This window comes from Bos javanicus, chromosome 10 (genome assembly GCF_032452875.1).
Source record: "Bos javanicus breed banteng chromosome 10, ARS-OSU_banteng_1.0, whole genome shotgun sequence".
Lineage (NCBI taxonomy): Eukaryota > Metazoa > Chordata > Mammalia > Artiodactyla > Bovidae > Bos > Bos javanicus.
The window spans coordinates 23,552,818-23,571,844 of record NC_083877.1 but is presented as its reverse complement, the minus strand read 5'-3'; the positions used below and the strand labels follow the sequence as shown (position 1 = coordinate 23,571,844).

The following is a 19,027-nucleotide window of genomic DNA, read 5'->3' as shown; positions in this document are numbered from 1 at the left end:
CATATGCACTCATGTATTAGCAAGGTACTAACCCACTGACATTTGGCATTATTAGGTAAAGTAGAAAAGTTTAGTGAATAGGAAAGGGCGATAAATCACTCAGGATGCTTACATCTTATTGATTAGAACAAAGTTCAAGCTGATCTCAAGCTATGAAAGTCTGAGGAAGGTATGCATTTTTGTCTAGAAACATTGCTGAAAAACAGAACATAGAGATTCTGGTAAGGATGAAAAAGTAAATCTATTTGTAGGCCATGAACAGTACCTGCCATAGCCTTTTACCTAAACATTAAGGTGAAAGTGAAAGTCGCTCAGTTGTGTCTGACTCTTTTGAGACCCCATGGACTATACAGTCTATGGAATTCTCTGGGTCAGAATACTGAAGTGGGTAGCCTTTCCCTTCTCCAGGAAATCTTCCCAATCCAGGTTTTGACCTCAGGTCTCCCACATTGCGGGAGGATTCTTTACCAGCTGAGCCACAAGAGAAGCCCAAGAATACTGGAATGGGTAGTCTATCCCTTCGACAGCAGATCTTCCTTACCCAGGAATTGAACTGGGGTGTCCTGCATTGCAGGCGGATTCTTTGCCAACTGAGCTACCAGGGAAGCACTAAAGGGCTCTTGAAACACTGTGGCATTCTATGCAGTCAATGAGATTTATTAGCCAACATCTTTATCATTAACCTTATCCTAGAATCTAGTGCATGGTTCCGGTTTGCTGTAAAAACAGAAAAGGGAGTTCATCTTATCTTTGAATTTCAAAGGCTGGTGAAATGGAAGAGGGAGGGGAACATTTATAAAGGAGCTTTGGAATGATTATCTTTACACTCCATGTTAGTTAAGGAAGCAATAGCCTTTGTGAAAATTCCTTCCACATGGCCTTAACTAAACACTGACCATTTTTAATACCTTTCTCTCTCTTGTAGTTGATCCTTATTCTCTCTCATCTAAAACACTTCCAGTTTAGTGATGGGAACAGCATTCTCTTCACAACCACACTCGTGCAAAAATAGACTCTTGTCTTTGCTCTCAATCTCAAACAGAGCCCTCAATCATGGACAGTCCAGGAAGGGGAGATTTCCATTCAGAACTGTAGTTGTGAGAGGGGTGAATTTGACTACTTCCCATGTTATTAACAATACCTTGGTAAAGGCCCTGCATTCTTGATAGCCATACATTTGGTTGTGAATAAAAAGGAAGATTAACAGTTTTCCTCAGTACGAGCGCCCAACAGCTCTCATTGCACATCACAGCTTCCCAGCCTGGAGACTCAGCCACCTACTTCTGTGCAGCAAGTGCATGGTGCTCCCCAGGCAGCCGAGGCTCCAGATACACCCTGCTGTGTAGATTAAATACACACGCACACACACAATTTGTTTGTGCAGAAGAAGGCTTAATATATTTTTAAAAAATTGAAATTATACAGAATTTATTTTTTGATCAGTAGTGGAATTGACTTAGAAAATCAATAGCAAAAAGATATCTTTAGAAACTCCCAAATACTTGGAATCTAGGCATTAAGTTTTAAAGTAACCCATAGATTAAAGAAATAATTACTTGTCTGTTAGAAAATATTCTGAAAGAAAATATAGTGAGAACATATACATATAAATATTATGAGATACAGGTAATATCTCACAATATAATATCTCATAATAGATTCTGGTAAAGAATCTGCCTGCAATGTGGGAGACTTGGGTTCAATCCCTAGGTTGGGAAGATCCCCTGGAGAAGGGAAAGGCTACCCACTCCAGTACTCTGGCCTCGAGAATTCCATAAACTGTATTCACAAAGAGTCGGACACGACTGAGCTACTTCCAATTTCAGAGGTGATATTTTACATAGGAGAAGTTCATCTTTTTAAATACTTACATTTCTACAGAAAAAGGCTGCAAAACAATTATCTAAACTTTCAACAAAAAAGATAGAAAAAGAAGAACAAATTACAACTAATATAAACTGAAATAAGCAAATAATAAAAATGTCAAGTTGGTAAAACAGAAGGAAAATGATAGAAATACCCATGAGATACAAAGTTAAGTTTGCTAAAACAATTAATAAACTATATATTCCTAGATAGAATTATCATGGTGAAAAAAAGAGAAAACACAAATTAGAAATATAAAGAATGAAAAAGTAAAATATAGTACAGATGTTACAGTGTTAAAAAGATAGAGTCCCTCTGCTGTCTACCTGAAACTATCACAACATTGTGAATTGGCTGTACTCCAATACAAGATAAAAAATTCAATAAAAATGAATAAAAAGAGAAAATAAAAAATTATTAACAAGATAATGCTACTGACTCATCCCAAGTGTGGATGTGGGAAAGTGGAGAAATTTGATTTTTTGGCAAGGGTGCAATGACAATCAGTGGAGTAATGGTAGTCTTATAAACAAATGACTTAGGGACAATTGGATATTCCTAGGCAAATAACTGAATCTTGGCCTAAATCTTCCACCTTATACAAAAATTTGAGGAGAATCTCAAAATGGACTGTATATCCAAGTATAAAATCTAAAACTCTAAATCTTTTTGAAAAAAAAAATCTTCAGAACCAAGTGTTAGACAAAATGATTTTTGTCATGACGTTAAAGCACAATCAATAAAAAATAAAATATTTCATCAAAAGTAAAAATGCTTGCTCTGTGAAAGGTACTATTAAGAGAATGAAAAAGACAAGCTGCAGAATGGCAGGAAATATTTTCACAATGTATTTTAATCAAGGATGGTATTCAGAAAACAATGAATTGTCTAAACTCAGTAGGAAGAAAACAAGTCGTCCAATTGGAAAATGGTTCATCCAAACATATCATGGAAGAGCTATGTGTTAGTGAAATAAGCATATAAACAGATGCTCAACATCATTGCTGCTGCTGCTGCTAAGTCGCTTCAGTCGTTTCCGACTCTGTGCGACCCCAGAGATGGCAGCCCACCAGGCTCCCGTCCCTGGGATTCTCCAGGCAAGAACACTGGAGTGGGTTGCCATTTCCTTCTCCAATGCATTAAAATGAAAAGTGAAAGGGAAGTTGCTCAGTTGTGTCCGACTCTTAGCGACCCCATGGACTGCGGCCTACCAGGCTCCTCCATCCATAGGATTTTCCAGACAAGAGTACTGGAGTGGGGTGCCATTGCCTTCTCCAACCATCAAGTAAATGCAAATTAAAGTTACAATGAGATACCATTCCACATCTTGCTTAATGGTTAAAATGATAAATAACCAAGTTCTGGCAATGATGTAGAGAAGTTGAACCACTCATACACTGCTGGTGGGTAAACGGTGCAGTCATTTTGGAAGACAGTTTAGCAGTTCCACATAAACTTAAATATTCACTCACCTTACAACTCAGCAATCATACTCTTTTATGGGCATTTGTACTTGAGAAATGGAAAACATGTTCACAGAAATATCAGTACAGAAATATTCATGGCAGCTGTATTTGTGATGGCCAAAAACTGGAAACCAGCCAAATGTTCTTCATTGTGTGAATAGATAAATATGCTGTGGTACACCCATACAATAAAGTATTACTTACAGATCTATCTCAAGCTGAAATAGGGTTAATCTCGAGAAACCATTTTAGGTTGAAAATGTAAGTGGAAAAAGCATATAATATACTTAACCTACTGTGCGTCAGAGTTTTGCCTGGTCTAACCTCAAAGGTGCTGTACTGAAAGTGAAAAACAGAATAGTGGTGTGGGTGCAGAACATTCCTAAGTGTATCAGTCGTTGACCCTCACGATCCCAGGGTGGACAGAGAGCTTAGCTCAGTGTTGCTGCCCAGCACGACTACGGAATGTCATACAGCATGCTGCTAACATGAGAAAAAGTAAAAATTCAAAATACAAAGTATGGTTTCTAGTGAATGCATATATGCTCCTCACTACCATAAGGTGAAAAACCCTAAGTTGATTCATCACAAGTTGGGGACAGTCTGTAGGGATTAAAAGAAACTTACTATTGATCCATGCAACAGCCTAGATGGACCTCAATGCTGAGTGAAAATGGTATCTCAGGAGACTATTTGGTACATATTTACACACCATATTATTGCAAATGCATACAGAATGTATGAATTTACTTATACAGCATTCTCAAAAGGACAAAATATAGAGATGGAAAGATCAGTAGTTGCCAGAGGTCATCATGAGTTGCCGGGGTGGAGACAGTGTGAAAGTGGTTTTCTCTAGGGAGATGGAACAATTCTGCATCATGATTTTAGTGATGGTACAAAAACCTGTACCAGTGATAAAATTTCATAGGGATATGCATAATAAAACTGATATATCAGATTATCATCTGTATTTCAGTAATAGTTTATCAATATTAATTTTCTGGTATATGTATAATATCTATAATTATTATATACAGATATTATATGTGCTACAATACAATACCATGCTGCTGCCCAGTTGCTCTGGACATTCGTGATCTCTTCTACTTAAATACAAGTAGGTTTGGTAATTGAAACCAGGGCATCAGCTGCCCGTCAGCACTCAGAGGTGAAATGGGACAGAGGAGATGTCTCAACTAAACGTGCACTCTCCTCCATTCATCAGTCATTAACAACACCACTCAAGCAACTTGAAAGCAAGGTGTTGGCACTGTTTTAGAGACCTTGTCTGTACTTTCTTTTCTACCATTCACTTGCCTTTGATTCCTTTATATTAATTCATCCATTAAAATGATAAAACCAGCTGGAAAATTCACAGCTACATTCAAATGAACAGATAACAGTTTATAGATCTCAGCCATCACCTTCTGTGCTGTAGACACATACTGCGTGCTTACAGTCTGTAGATACCAAGTTTTATTGGAGTGTATTATACTATATTATGGCACAGAAAGATCTGGCATGCTTTATTTAACAAAAAGAAAAAATAACAAGCAACTAACTCATGAGACTGAACATTTTGGGCCAGTGGGATAAAAATCAATGACATGAGGACAATTCTAAGAAACATGATCTAATAAGTACAATTCTACTTGTGGAAGGAATGGGACTGAATATCCCGATCCCCCTTAAAGTCTGATAAATAAGACTCAATATCAAGTTTCAAAAGAATAATTATTTTATTTTTGTTATAAATTCATACAAACATAAAAAACAGAATAGACTCTGAAAGTTAGAAGGACAGATATTTTATCATTTGTTGCCAAGTAATTTTATGTATTGGAAAAACCTAGCAGAGCCCTAAAACCTAGAAAAAAATATGTTAAAAATTTTGAATAAGACTGCCTTTCACCAAACAGGCCAAAAATCTGTGAGTTTTTAAATAGAGTATTTAGATTTTGGATGGAGAAATGTAAATTTAGGCTAAATGAATGACTAGTAAGTAAGTTGATTACAAGAAGGGTTCATTGCTTATACTAAATCTTATTTTAGGTCTGTTCTTGTTGTTACAAACAACATTATTTTGTTCTTTTTCATGGCTGAGCGATTTCATTGTGGGTTTTCCCCGGTGGCTCTGCGGTTCAGAATCCACCTGTCAAGCAGGACACAGGGGTTCTATTCCTGGCTCAGGAAGACCCCTGGAGAAGGAAATGGCACCCCACTCCAGTATTTTTGCCTAGTAAATCCCATGGAAGAGGAGCCTTGCAGGATACAGTCCATGGATCCCAAAGAGTCAGACACTACCTGGTGACTAAAGAACAAACACATCATTGTACATAAATAGCACATTTTTAATCCATTCCTCTGTCAATGCACATTTCATTTTGCTGTAACACATCACTATAAATCAACTAAACTCCAATAAAAATTTTTTTAAAGCCTATTTTAATGAGATAGCAAATTATTCTGTGGAATAATCATAAGCGAATATCAACTTGTTTGTTCTTCAGTTCCACTCAGTTCAAACCTTTAAAATAATTGCTTTTGCAAAGCCCCGTTTCAGGCTCAGCCTAACTTAATTACCAGTGAAAGAAAAATAGACAAAGTAAGGGTTTGTGGTGACATAGACTTTTTTTTTCCCATTTGTGCACAGACCATGTCACCTATGAACATGACAACCCCCACTTCCTGTTTGAAGGAGTCACACAGGAACCAGGTACTATATGTATATGTGCTGCCAGGCACACAGAGACACTGAACTCTCAGCTTGAGGCAGAACTGAGCACATTTGTGCAGGGGAATGCTGCTCATGCTGCTCTCCAGTCTGCCCTGGGTGTTCCTGGCCTTCATCTTCTCTGGTAGGTATTCTAAAAGAGAAGCAAGCATCTTATGATTTCAGTTTGTATTTTTTCAATCTAATTCCTATACTATTTTATTCATTGCTCCATCTCTGTTTTCTGATTTTTCCCACAGGATCCAGTGTAGCCCAGACAGTTACTCAAGACCAGCCAGACATTGCCAGTCAATTTGGGGAGGTAGTCACCCTGAACTGTCGCTATAAGACACGTCAGAGCAGTTACATTTTTTGGTATAAACAACTTCCCAGTGGAGAGATAATTTACCTTATTCTTCAGGGTTCTTCTACCTGCAATAAATGCAAGAACCCTATAATGCAACAGATGTCCCCTACTCTGTAAATTTTCAGGATCACATAAATCCCTCAGCCTCACCATTTCAGACTTACAGCTGGAAGACTCTGCAAAGTACTTCTGCACTCTCTGGGGACTCAGTGCTTGAAGTAATAGAAAAAGCTAAACAAAATCCCCAGAGCTTAATAAGAGAGAGTCCCCCTGCTGCAGGACCCAGGCTGAAATACACACCTGCAGACCCCAGACAAGAAACGGTAGTCCTGTGGTTGCCTCGTCTGTGGTCTGGATCAGAAGATTTAATTCTAAATAAAAGCTCCTTCTATGTCATTTGGAAGCAGGTGCCCAGAGTAACTTTCTACTGATATATTCTCCTCCTAAACTTTTGACTTTAAATCAAACACACAGAACATGTGTAAAGTTGTCTAAATTTGAAAACTTGCCCCATAATAATGTAGAATGGCAGTTTCACCTAGAGAAGCTCACATCACAAATCTGGGTTTAGAAACTGAAATCGTCATGAAACATTTCCTTAGTCCTTTCCCCTTAGATTTTGTGTCAGGGCACTATCAGAGGAAGACCACCAGTGATGTACAGTAAGAGATTAGTTATAAGGATTAGAACATAGGCAATGGCTAGAGCTGGTGGAAGAGTTCATAAAAACTGTTTTATTTGTATTTGGTGTTGAGCTTGAATTCACTGTAAGTCAATTAGAGTAGCATTTGTGAAGGAAAGTTGGATGTGGACAAAAGCATGGACAAACTGTGACATGTATGGAAATATACGAGGACAATGGAACCCACAAGACACTCTAAAACTTGTCTGTCTCTTACCTCCTTCAGTCGCACAGTAGTGGGTGAACTTCAGGAGAAGTGGATGTCATTTTCCACCATGTTACATGCATACTTGGTCTAATACAAAGAGAAAATGAGGAAGATAACCTGGTGGAAGGTTGAGGGGTTCTGAGTCAACAATAAGTTGAACTATCAGATCAGCAGCAACAGTACGTATTGCCTTAGTCCCTGGAGCCCTTCATCAGCCTGTGGAACATAGAAACATGGCTGCCTCATCACAAATACCTTCCAAAACCTGCACAAATCTCTGTCATGGCCAACCCTAACCCACAACAATAGATGGAAGCAAATCCTGGGAAATAAATTTCAGATTGTTAAGTTGACACAGTACAAACCTACCATAACAGCTTAACTGGTTAATGCCCCTCCTTGTTAACTAGGCATTCATCAGTACCTCTTTGAATAACACAGATTTCTAATAAAGACCACAGGAAAACTATGCTTCCTGTTAATATGACACAATTATTCTTCATTCAACCAAAACAAGCTGTCTCCTTCAAAGAGAATACCATGCTGAAACATTGTAATTGCCTTTTTATTAATAAATAATCAGGAAGGTGTGATCACTCACACTCACCTAGAGCCAGACATCCTGGAATGTGAAGTCAAGTGGGCCTTAGAAAGCATCACTACGAACAAAGCTAGTGGAGGTGATGGAATTCCAGTTGAGCTATTTCAAATCCTAAAAGATGATGCTGTGAAGTTTTGCACTCAATATGCCAGCAAATTTGGAAAACTCAGCAGTGGCCACAGGACTGGAAAACGTCAGTTTTCATTCCAATCCCAAAGAAAGGCAATGCCAAAGAATGCTCAAACTACTGCACAATTGCACTCATCTCAGACTCTAGTAAAGTAATGTTCAAAATTCTCCAAGCCAGGCTTCAGCAATATGTGAACCATGAACTTCCAGATGTTCAAGTTGGATTTAGAAAAGGCAGAGGAACCAGAGATCAAATTGCCAACATCCTCTAGATCATCGAAAAAGCAAGAGAGTTCCAGAAAAACATCTATTTCTGCTTTATTGACTATGCCAAAGCCTTTGACTGTGTGGATCACAACAAACTGTGGAAAATTCTGGAAGAGATGGGAATACCAGACCACCTGACCTGCCTTTTGAGAAACCTATTTGCAGATCAGGAAGCAACAGGTTGAACTGGACATGGAACAACAGACTGGTTCCAAATAGGAAAAGGAGTATGTTAAGGCTGTGTATTGTCACCCTGCTTATTTAACTTATATGCAGAGTACATCATAAGAAACGCTGGACTGGAAGAAGCACAAGCTGGAATCAAGATTGCCAGGAGAAATATCAATAACCTCAGATATGCAGATGACACCACCTTATGGCAGAAAGTGAAGAAGAACTAAAGAGCCTCTTGATGAAAGTGAAAGAGGAGAGCGACAAAGTTGGCCTAAAGCTCAACATTCAGAAAACGAAGATCATGGCATCTGGTACCATCACTTCATGGGAAATAGATGGGGAAACAGTGGAAACAGTGTCAGTCTTTATTTTTTGGGGTTCCAAAATCACTGCAGATGGTGACTGCAGCCATGAAATTAAAATACGCTTACTCTTTGGAAGAAAAGTTATGACCAACCTAGATAGCATATTCAAAAGCAGAGACATTACTTTGCCAACAAAGGTCCATCTAGTCAAGGCTATGGTTTTTCCAGTGGTCAATACAGTGGTCATACAGGATGTGAAAGTTGGACTGTGAAGAAAGCTGAGCACTGAAGAATTGATGCTTTTGAACTGTGGTGTTGGAGAAGACTTCTTGAGAGTCCCTTGGACTGCAAGGAGATCCAACCAGTCCATTCTGAAGGAGATCAGCCCTGGGTGTTCTTTGGAAGGAATGATGCTAAAGCTGAAACTCCAGTACTTTGGCCACCTCATGTGAAGAGTTGACTCACTGGAAAAGACTCTGATGCTGGGAGGGATTGGGGGCAGGAGGAGAAGGGGACAACAGAGGATGAGATGGCTGGATGGTATCACTGACTCGATGGATGTAAGTCTGAGTGAACTCTGGGAGTTGGTGATGGACAGGGAGGCCTGGTGTGCTGCAATTCATGAGGTTGCAGAGTCGGACACGACTGAGTGACTGAACTGAACTGAACTGAATATATATTAATAAATTGAATCATGAAGAGATTGTTGGCAGAGCATACTGAGGATTCTAATGTTTCACAAATTCTACCTGTTTGCACATCTGAAGGACTGAATCTAAAGTGAGAAGAATATCTAACTCCTTCATTACACCAGAATTGCATAAATCTGGCAACATACTAAGTGATTTTCAAATTAACTAATAACAAATATATACACAATACAGCACATAGAAAAGAAAGTATATTGGGCAAAAAGAGGAGGAGAAAACTTCTGAAAATAATTCATTTCAGTAATCATAACAAAAGTTTAGAAAACTGCTTTATCCATGTAATAAATACATGATAACTCTAAAAGAATAAAAAAAATCTAAAAGTAGAGGAAAAACTGAAATAAAGAAGAATGATATGAACACATGGAAAGGGTGGCAAAGTAAAATTCTGTCATAAAATTAACACTGGAAAGATATTGCACTAAACATTGAACAACTTTTGCACATATGTGCTAATGAGATAGTATGGAGATCAAACCAGTCAATACCAAAGAAAATCAACCCTGAGTATTTATTGCAAGGACTGATTCTGAAGCTGATGCTCTGTACATTGGCCATCTGATGTGAAGAGCCAGCTCATTAGAAAAGACCCTGATGCTGGTAAGATTGAGGGCAGGAGGAGAATGGGTGACAGAGGAGGACATGGTTGGATGGCATCATTGATGCAATGGACATGAGTTTGAACAAACTCTGAGAGATAGTGAAAGACAGAGAACCTTCACTATCTCTGCGACCCCATGGACTAGTGTGGCGCGGTCCATGGGCCTCAGAGTCAGACTGACTGAGCGACTGAACAGCAACAGATGCTCACACAAAAATTACATACATATCCACGACAGTTATATTTGTGATGGCAGAGACTGGAAGTCTGCCAAATGTTCTTTGTTGTATGAATAGCTAATTATGCTGTAGTACACCCATACAATAAAATATAATGTATAGATCTATTTCAACTTGCAATAGAGTTAAGTCTCAATAAACCATTTTCAGTTGAAAATACCAGTAAGTGGAAAATGCATTTAATATACTTACCCTACTGTGAGTCAGAGCCTCGCCTGGCCTACCTTAAAGGTATTATTCTGAAAGTCAAACACGTAACGGTTGTACGGGTACGAACTGGCTGTAAGTGAATCAGTTGTTTACCCCCGTTCCTGGGTCTGACTGAGAGTTCAGCTCACTGTTGCTACCAAGAATCATCAGAGAATGTAATACAGCATGTTGCTAGCAAAGGGAAAGATTAAAATTCAAAATTCCAAGTATGATTTCTAGTGAAGTCATACATAGATTTCTCCACACCAGAAAGTCAAAAATCAAAAGTTGATTCATCATAAATTGAAGACAGTCTGTTGTGATTAAAAGAAACAGACTATTGATACATGTTAATAGCCAAGATTTTTCCAGTAGTCATGTATGGATGTGAGAGTTGGACTGTGAAGAAAGCTGAGTGTTGAAGAATTGATGCTTTTGAACTGTGATGTTGGAGAAGACTCTTGAGAGTCCCTTGGACCTCGAGGAGATCCAACAAGTCCATCCTAAAGGAGATCAGTCCTGGGTGTTCTTTGGAAGGAATGATACTAAAGCTGAAAATCCAGTACTTTGGCCACCTTATGCAAATAGTTGACTCATTGTAAAAGACTCTGATGCTGGGAGGAATTGGGGAGGAGAAGGGGACGACAGAGGATGAGATGGCTGGATGGCATCACCGACTCCATGGACGTGAGTTTGAGTGAACTCAGGGAGTTGGTGATGGGCTGGGAGGCCTGGCGTGCTGCAATTCATTGGGTGGCAAAGAGTCGGACATGACTGAGTGACTGAAGTGAACTGACTGAATAGCCAAGGTCAGTCTCAGAAGACTACATAGTGGATGATTACACTTAAGATATTATTATGACTGCATACATAAAGTATAAGTTTACTTACATAGAATTCTGAAAAAGAAAAAAATATAGAGAGATGAAAAGATCCATATCTGCTAGGGGTCATCACCAGTTGCAGGGATGGGGAGGGTGTGAAAATGGTTATCTTTAGAGAGATGGGACAATTCTGTACATGATTTTAGTGGTGGTATAAAAACCTACACCTGTGAAAAAATTTCATAGAGTTATGCATAAAAAAGGAGTGCATATAAAGCTGAGGTATCAGATTATCATTTGTATTTTAATAATATTTTAAAATTCTAAAACCCAGAAAAATTCATTAAAAATTTTGGATAAGTTGCCTTTCTTCAAGAAGGCCAAAAACCTGTGAATTTTAAATAGAATATTTAGATTTTGGATGAAGAAATGTAAGTATAGGCTAAGTGAGTGACTAGTAAGTAAGCAGATTACAGGAAGGGTCCATAGCTTCTACTAAGTCTTATTGTAGCTTTGCTCATGTTGTTGCAGGTGCCATTATTTTGTTCTTTTTCATGGCTGAGTGACTTCACTGTGGGCTTTTCCCAGTAGCTCCGTGGTAAAGAATCTGCTTGCCAAGCAGGAGATGTGGGTTCGATCCCTGGGTCAGGTATATCCCTTGGAGAAGGAAATGGCACCCCACTCTAACATTTTTGCCTAAGACATCCCATGGAGAAAGGAGCATAATGGGCTACAGAGTCAGACAGGACTTAGCAACTAAAGAACAGCAACAATTCATTGCACATATGTACCACATGTTTATCCATTCCTCTGCTGATGGACATTTCATTTTCTGTAACACATTGTAAATCAACTAAACTCCAATAAAAAGTTAAAAAACCAATCCTACTTTTGATGGGATGGCAGAATTATTCTGCTGAATATTTATTAATGATTATCAATTTGTTTGTTCTATGATACCCTCAGCTCAAATTTTTACTAATAACTACTTTTGTGAAGCCCTCTTTAAGGCTCAGTCTAACTTAATCACCAGTGAAAGAAAAATAGACAAAGTAAAGGTTTGTGGTGAATCAGACTATTTTTCCCATCTGGGCACAGACGACGTTACCTTGACCATGACAAACCCCACTTCCTGTTTGAAGGAGTCACACAGGAACAGGTACTATGAATGTGTGCTGCCAGGCACACAGAGATGCTGAACTCTCAGCTTGAGGCAGAAGTCAGCACATTTGTGCAGGGGATTCCATGCCTCATGCCGCTCTCCAGTCTGCTCTGTGTGTTCCTGGCCTTCACCTTCTCTGGTAGGGAGGCTTCCAAACGTGGGTGCCAGTGTTCAGGGTGAAGGGACTGCACACAGGTGCTGGTGTGCACACAGGGACTTGGGAGGAAAGGAGGACTGGGGAAAAGCAAGCGTCTTATGATTTCAGTTTGGTTTTTATTTTGGAGTCCTAAATGAGTCTAATTCCTACACTGTTTTATTCACTGCTTCATCTCTGTTTTCTGATTTTTTCCACAGGATCTGGTGTGGCCCAGAAAGTTACTCAAGACCAACCAGACATATCCAGCGAAGCTGGGGAGGCAGTCACCCTGAACTGTCGCTATGAAACAAGCTGGAGCAGTTACAACATTTTTTGGTACAAGCTGTTTGCCAGTGGAGAGATGACTTTCCTTATTGGTCAGGGTTCTTACAGCCTGAATGCAAGGGATGGCTGCTACTCCATAAATTTTCAGAAATCACGTAAAGCCATCAGCCTCACCATTTCAGACTTACAGCTGGAAGACTCTGCAAAGTACTTCTGCACTCTCTGGGAACTCACAGTGCTTGAGGTAATAGGAAAAGCTGAACAAAATCCCTATAGCTTAATAAGAGAACCCCCAGAGCTTAATAAGAGCAAATAAGAGAGAACCTGCTATGGGATCCCAGCTGAAATACACACCTGCAGACCCCAGACAAGAAATGGTAGTCCTGTGGTTGCTTCCTCTGTGGTCTGGATCAGAAGATTTAATACTAAAAGAAAGCTCCTTGCAGGTCATTTGGAAGCAGGTGTCCAGGGTAGTTTTCTACTGATACATTCTCCTCCTAAATTTTTGACTTTAAATCAAACACACAGAACATGTGTAAAGTTGTCTAAATTTGAAAACTTGCCCCATAATACATAGAATAGCAGTTTCACCTAAAGAGGCTCACATCACAAATCTGGGTCTAGAAACTTAAATTGTCATGAAAATCATTTTCTTAGTCCTTTCCCCTCAGACTTTGTGTTGGGGCACAACCAGAGAAGGAGAACCACCAGTGATGTAGAGTAAGAGATTATTTATAAGGATTAGAACATAGGAAATAGCTAAAGCTGGTGGAAGAGTTCATAAAAACTGTTGTATTTGGTGTTGAGCTTGAATTCACTGGAAGTCAACTAGAGTAACATTTGTGAAGGAAAGTTGGATGTGGACAAATGCATGGACAAACTGTGACATGTATGGAAATATATGAGGACAATGGAACCCACAAGACACTCTAAAACTTGTCTGTCTCTTACCTCCTTCAGTCGCACAGTAGTGGGTGACTTTCAGGAGAAGTGGATGTCATTTTCCATCATGCTACATGCATACTTGGTCTAATATAAAGAGAAAATGAGTAAGAGATTTGGTGGGAGTTTGAGGGGTTCTGAGTCTACAAGAAGTTGAAGTATCAGAGCAGCAGCAACATTATGAGTTGCCATAGTCCCAGGGGCCCTGCACCAACCTGCAGAACATGAAAATATGGCTACTTCATCACAAATACCTTCCAAATCTTACACAAATTTGTTTTGTGGCCAACCCTAACCCAGAACAATAGAGGGAAGTAAATTCTGGGAAATAGATTTCCAGATAGTTAAGCTAAGACAGTACTAAGCTACCATAATAGCTTAACTAGTTAACTTCCCTCCTTCTTAACTAGGCATTCATCAGTACCTCTTTGAACAGCACAACTTTTAATAAGGACTACAGGGAAACTGTGTTTCTTGTTAATATGATGCAATTATTCTTCATTCAAACAAAACAAGCTCTCTCCTTCAAAGAGAATACCAGGTTCATTTACCCATTTATGGGTGATGTTCTTTCCTTTCTAGCTGAATCACACTCTCCCACTGAATCTTGTATCTTAACTACTGAGATAAAATGTAAGATATAAGATTAGCTTGTAGTAGCACATTTTCTATTACTACAGGCAGGCAAACAGGAGAGGGAAGGTAAAAAATAGCTAATGTGTACATAAATACATTCATATAAAATGTAAATAACTTCATAACTATTATAGTTTCTGTTACTGCAAATGACCACATGATTGTAAATGGCGTTTATAACTAACTCGTCCATTATCTGGGCTTCCATGATAGCTCAGTTGCTAAAAAATCTGCCTACAGTGCAGGAAAGCATCAAAGCCCAGTTTGATTCCTGGGTTGTGAAGAGCCATTGGAGAAGGGAGAAGCTACTCACTCCAGTATTCTCAGGCTTCCCTTGTGGCTCAGCTGGTAAAGAATCCACCTGCAATGCGGGAGACCTGGGTTCAATCCCTGGATTGGGAAGATCCCCTGGAGAAAGGAACAGCTGCCCACACCAGTATTCTGCCCTGGAGAATTAAATGGATCCATTCCATAATCTCTTTGGTCATAGCAGGAACCTTCACTCACTGTTGTACTTGACTTTCTATAAAACAAGCTCTTTATTCAGGAGCAACGCTATGTGGAAAGTCATAAAGATAAATAAGGAATTCTGCAAGTCCACTACTGTAGTTTTGGCAGAAGTTTGCAGAGGTTTGAAGACAAATCCAAGGGTCTATTTTAGTGGAAAAAAATCTTGCTAATACTGAGGGAAATTGATATGTTGTATTCTGGAAAACGTAAAAAAAAAAAAAAAAAGAATGATACCTGACTTCTCATTACAAGCAATAGCAGTCACAAATGGTAAGCATTTCTAAAGTTTCTAAAGAAAACAAGTAAGTTTCACAGGAGCTTCTTATGAGCATGAAAGTATATTTTTAAATTGCTTTTGTTTGTTAGAAATCACTGCTAAGAAAGTGGAAAGTCAATGCCCACTGGAAGGCTATATATGCAATACACAGTCCTGAGTAAGGACACAAATGCAGGATATATTAAAAGCTCATAAATCAATAAGGAGAGAAAAGAGTTAATAAGTATGGGAATATCTTAGAGATCCAAATCAGAAATATTATATCCAACAGCTAGTAAACATGCAATATGTCCTTGATTTCACTATTTTTCAGTTCAGTTCAGTTGCTCAGTCATGTCCGACTCTTTGCGACCCCATGAATTGCAGCACGCCAGACCTCCCTGTCTATCACCAACTCCCAGAGTTCACTCAAACTCACGTCCATGGAGTCGGTGATGCCATCCAGCCATCTCATCCTCTGTCGTCCCCTTCTCCTCCTACCCCCAATCCCTCCCAGCCATTATCTAAGTATAAAAACCGTAAGAGACAGGTTTTACTATTTCAACTTTTTTAAATATTTGAGAAATGAGACATAATTTTCCTCTGAGAAGTGTCTCAAACTTTTATTGTCTTCCAGAGTGTACCATTTACAGGACTTCTCAAGAGAAAGATTTGGGTATGGAGAAAGGCTTGGATCTAAGACAGGTGGCTGGATGTCTCAGTGATGGTGACATTACAAGTCTAAACTGGAACCTAAAGGCAACTAGGAAAGAAGATGCCAAATCTAAGTACAAATTGCCCCAGGATCAGTAGATGAGGAAATCTTCCACTAGCCAGTTAATAGTGCTAAATGCTTCAGCAAGTTTGCTAGTTGTAGTGTGCCTGGAAAAACAAGAGGCTACAGGAAAAGATGAGATAGTACTCCTTTAACACTCCAAGCATATTGTATATCAAGACCTGTGCCCCTGCCTTTGCCCTCTCTGCTGTGACGCTATCCCTCATAACATTTACATGGTTCACCTCTGAAAACTCAAATGTCACACCTTTGTAAGTGCTTTATCTTAATGTTACTATTTGCATTCCCAGAGAATCAGGCTCCAGCAACTGCGTAGCAAGAATGAAAGCGGAAGCACTGCCAGCTGGTATCCTGCTAAATATTTTGTGACGCTTACCCTGGGCTCCTTGCCACCCTCTAGTCATCATGGATTAAATTGTGGGGAAGCCTAGTCATGTGTATTATGCGCCTGGAGAATCCCACGGACTGAGGACCCCAGCTGGCTACAGTCCAAAGGGTTTCAAAGATTGAACGAGTAAGCATGTACTCATTCATGCTAATCACAACTGGGGCTGCCATTGTTGAACCAAAGTCAGTAAACATCTCAATGCAGAAATCATAGGAGAGAGAAGATTCGGGAGAACTGGCTGGTTTTTAATCTTTGCCTACCAGATGTGAGGATTCCCTGGTAGCTGAGATTAAAGCCTCTGCCTGCAATGTGGGAGACAGGGTTCAATTCCTGAGTTGGGAAGATCCCCTGGAGAAGGAAATAACAACCCACTCCAGTACTCTTGCCTAGAAAATCCCATGGATGGAGGAGCCTAGTAGGCTACAGTCCATGGGGTCGCAAAGAGTCAGACATGACTGAGCGACTTCACTTTACTTTACCAGATGTGAAAATAATTGAGTTCAAATGACAAATATTGGGTTGGCTAAAAAGTATCTTCATGTTTTCTTGTAACATCTTGCATGTGATGATTTTGACTGGCAAGTAATAGGCTACCTTGGAAAGGAAGCTCAGAAGTATTGCACAAAGGGTTTTTTTTTTTTTTTTCCTTCTTCTTCTGGTAAGTGAAATTGTTTCTACTCCTCTGTCCTTTCTTGTAATATAGTATAGAAATATTCTGAGAATGGGAGCAAGACTCAATAATGGGGAAAAAACTAAACAATCCTCGTAAACACTGCTTGGTAGACTCATTCCAACAACAACATCTCAATCTCTCAATATAACACCCTAATGAACTGATTTTCCCTGAACAGTAAGAACATGATAAACCATGGAAACTTATGAAAATACATGAAATCTACCATTTAAACTGCCAAATATACCTCAAAAATATTAAGCTCTATATTGTGGATAAACTCCTTTGAGAGTCTGGCTCCTAGTCCACAGCGTTCTGTGCGCTGCCTGTAGCTGACTGAGAACCCACGCTGGGGCAGTGCTGTGCGAGGCGGTTTTCAGATGTGTTCTCACTCGGTTCTTATCCTAACCCTTCAAGTTGGTTGGGTCCACACTACTTTAGGGAGGCAGTGTAACAGTGCTTGAGATGGAAGACTTGATTTTGTTTCCAGACCTACCACTCATTAGTTGAGTGATCTTGGGAGTATCACTTAATTATTTTTATGCTTCAGTTTCCTGACATCTGCAATGTGGATATTGATAGAATCTACCATGCAGGGTTCTTAGGAGAAGTGGATGAGATGATGAATGCCACTGTGAGCCCAGTGCCCAGAAGAAGGATACTGACTATTCACAGAAATGGAAATTAAACATGAGAGAGGTTCAGTACCTTGCCTGGTGTTGCAGTGTTAGTGTCAGAGTGGAGCCCTCCCTCCATGCCTTATTTAGAGAACAGGCCTTTCCTTATCCCAAGAGTAACTCTCGATCTTAATACAGTATTGTATTGTCCTTGAAGTGCTTATCCAATGCAGTGGGTGCTGTGCTGGTATGATACTTGCTCAGGGACCTAAGATCCCATATCCCTTGTCTCCAAAAAACAAAAACATAAAAAAAAACCAGAAGTAATATTATAATAAATTCAATAAAGATGTTAAAAATTATTGACATCAAGAAAAATGTTTTAAAAAAGAAAGAAAATCAACAAGCAGACTCCTATTATTTTTAAAATATATTATTCTGACATTTAAAATATTAACAGAATATCACAAACATAGGGGCATGACAGATTCCAAACACCATAGGCTCCATACCAGATAGAGAAGTGTTCTAATTCTTACTATGCCATTTCCCTGATATTTCACCTTGAGTTAATCACCCAAACTCTTTGAGCTTCAGTTTTTGTTATTTGTAAATTAGAAATAATACTAACTCTATTGTGTGACTTTCATATTAGAATAATGTACATGAAGCAAAAGAAAATTCAGCACATTATGTGTGAACATTTCTATTTGGGGAATCTAAAAGTTTTAAAAATTTTGTTTAAAATACATATACAGATTCTTAACCAAAGCGGGATTCATGTCACATATTACCATCCCACTCTCTGAAGGTGAATAGTAGCAGTCCATGATAAGCAGCCCACTTCTGAAAGGTTGTCAGTTCTCTTTGTATAGTGAGCTCATCTCAATGTTTGTGAAGTTGGTCTCAAGAAAGCAGTGTTTGATCCCTCATTTTGAACCACAGGCAACTGATTCTAGGGCAGAAATGGTTGGTGTGTTTCTAGCACATGTATGTGGTCTTGTCTCTGATTGGTTGGGCAATCAGGTACAGAAACCTATTTTCTGAAAAAGCATGTTTCACAGATCTAGGCTGCAGAACATTCCTCTGCTGAGGATACTTGATTAGGATAAATGGAGAGGAACACTTTGCCAGCCTCATGGCTGATTCTGTGGCTTCATCTTGGCCATAAATCCTGGGGCTGCTGAAGACATTCTGAACAGTCTGGGTGGTGATGGGGAAGGAGGGAGATGCAGTCAGGCACCTCAAAATTCTAATATTTGGGAATGTGTGAAGGCAATGA

At 39.3% G+C, this 19,027-nt stretch overlaps 1 pseudogene; it reads left to right on the top strand.

The window, feature by feature from the left end:
- Positions 1 to 6,080: 6,080 nt before the first annotated feature.
- Positions 6,081 to 6,632, top strand: LOC133255143 (T cell receptor delta variable 1-like; annotated as a pseudogene).
- The last annotated feature ends 12,395 nt before the right edge of the window (positions 6,633 to 19,027 follow it).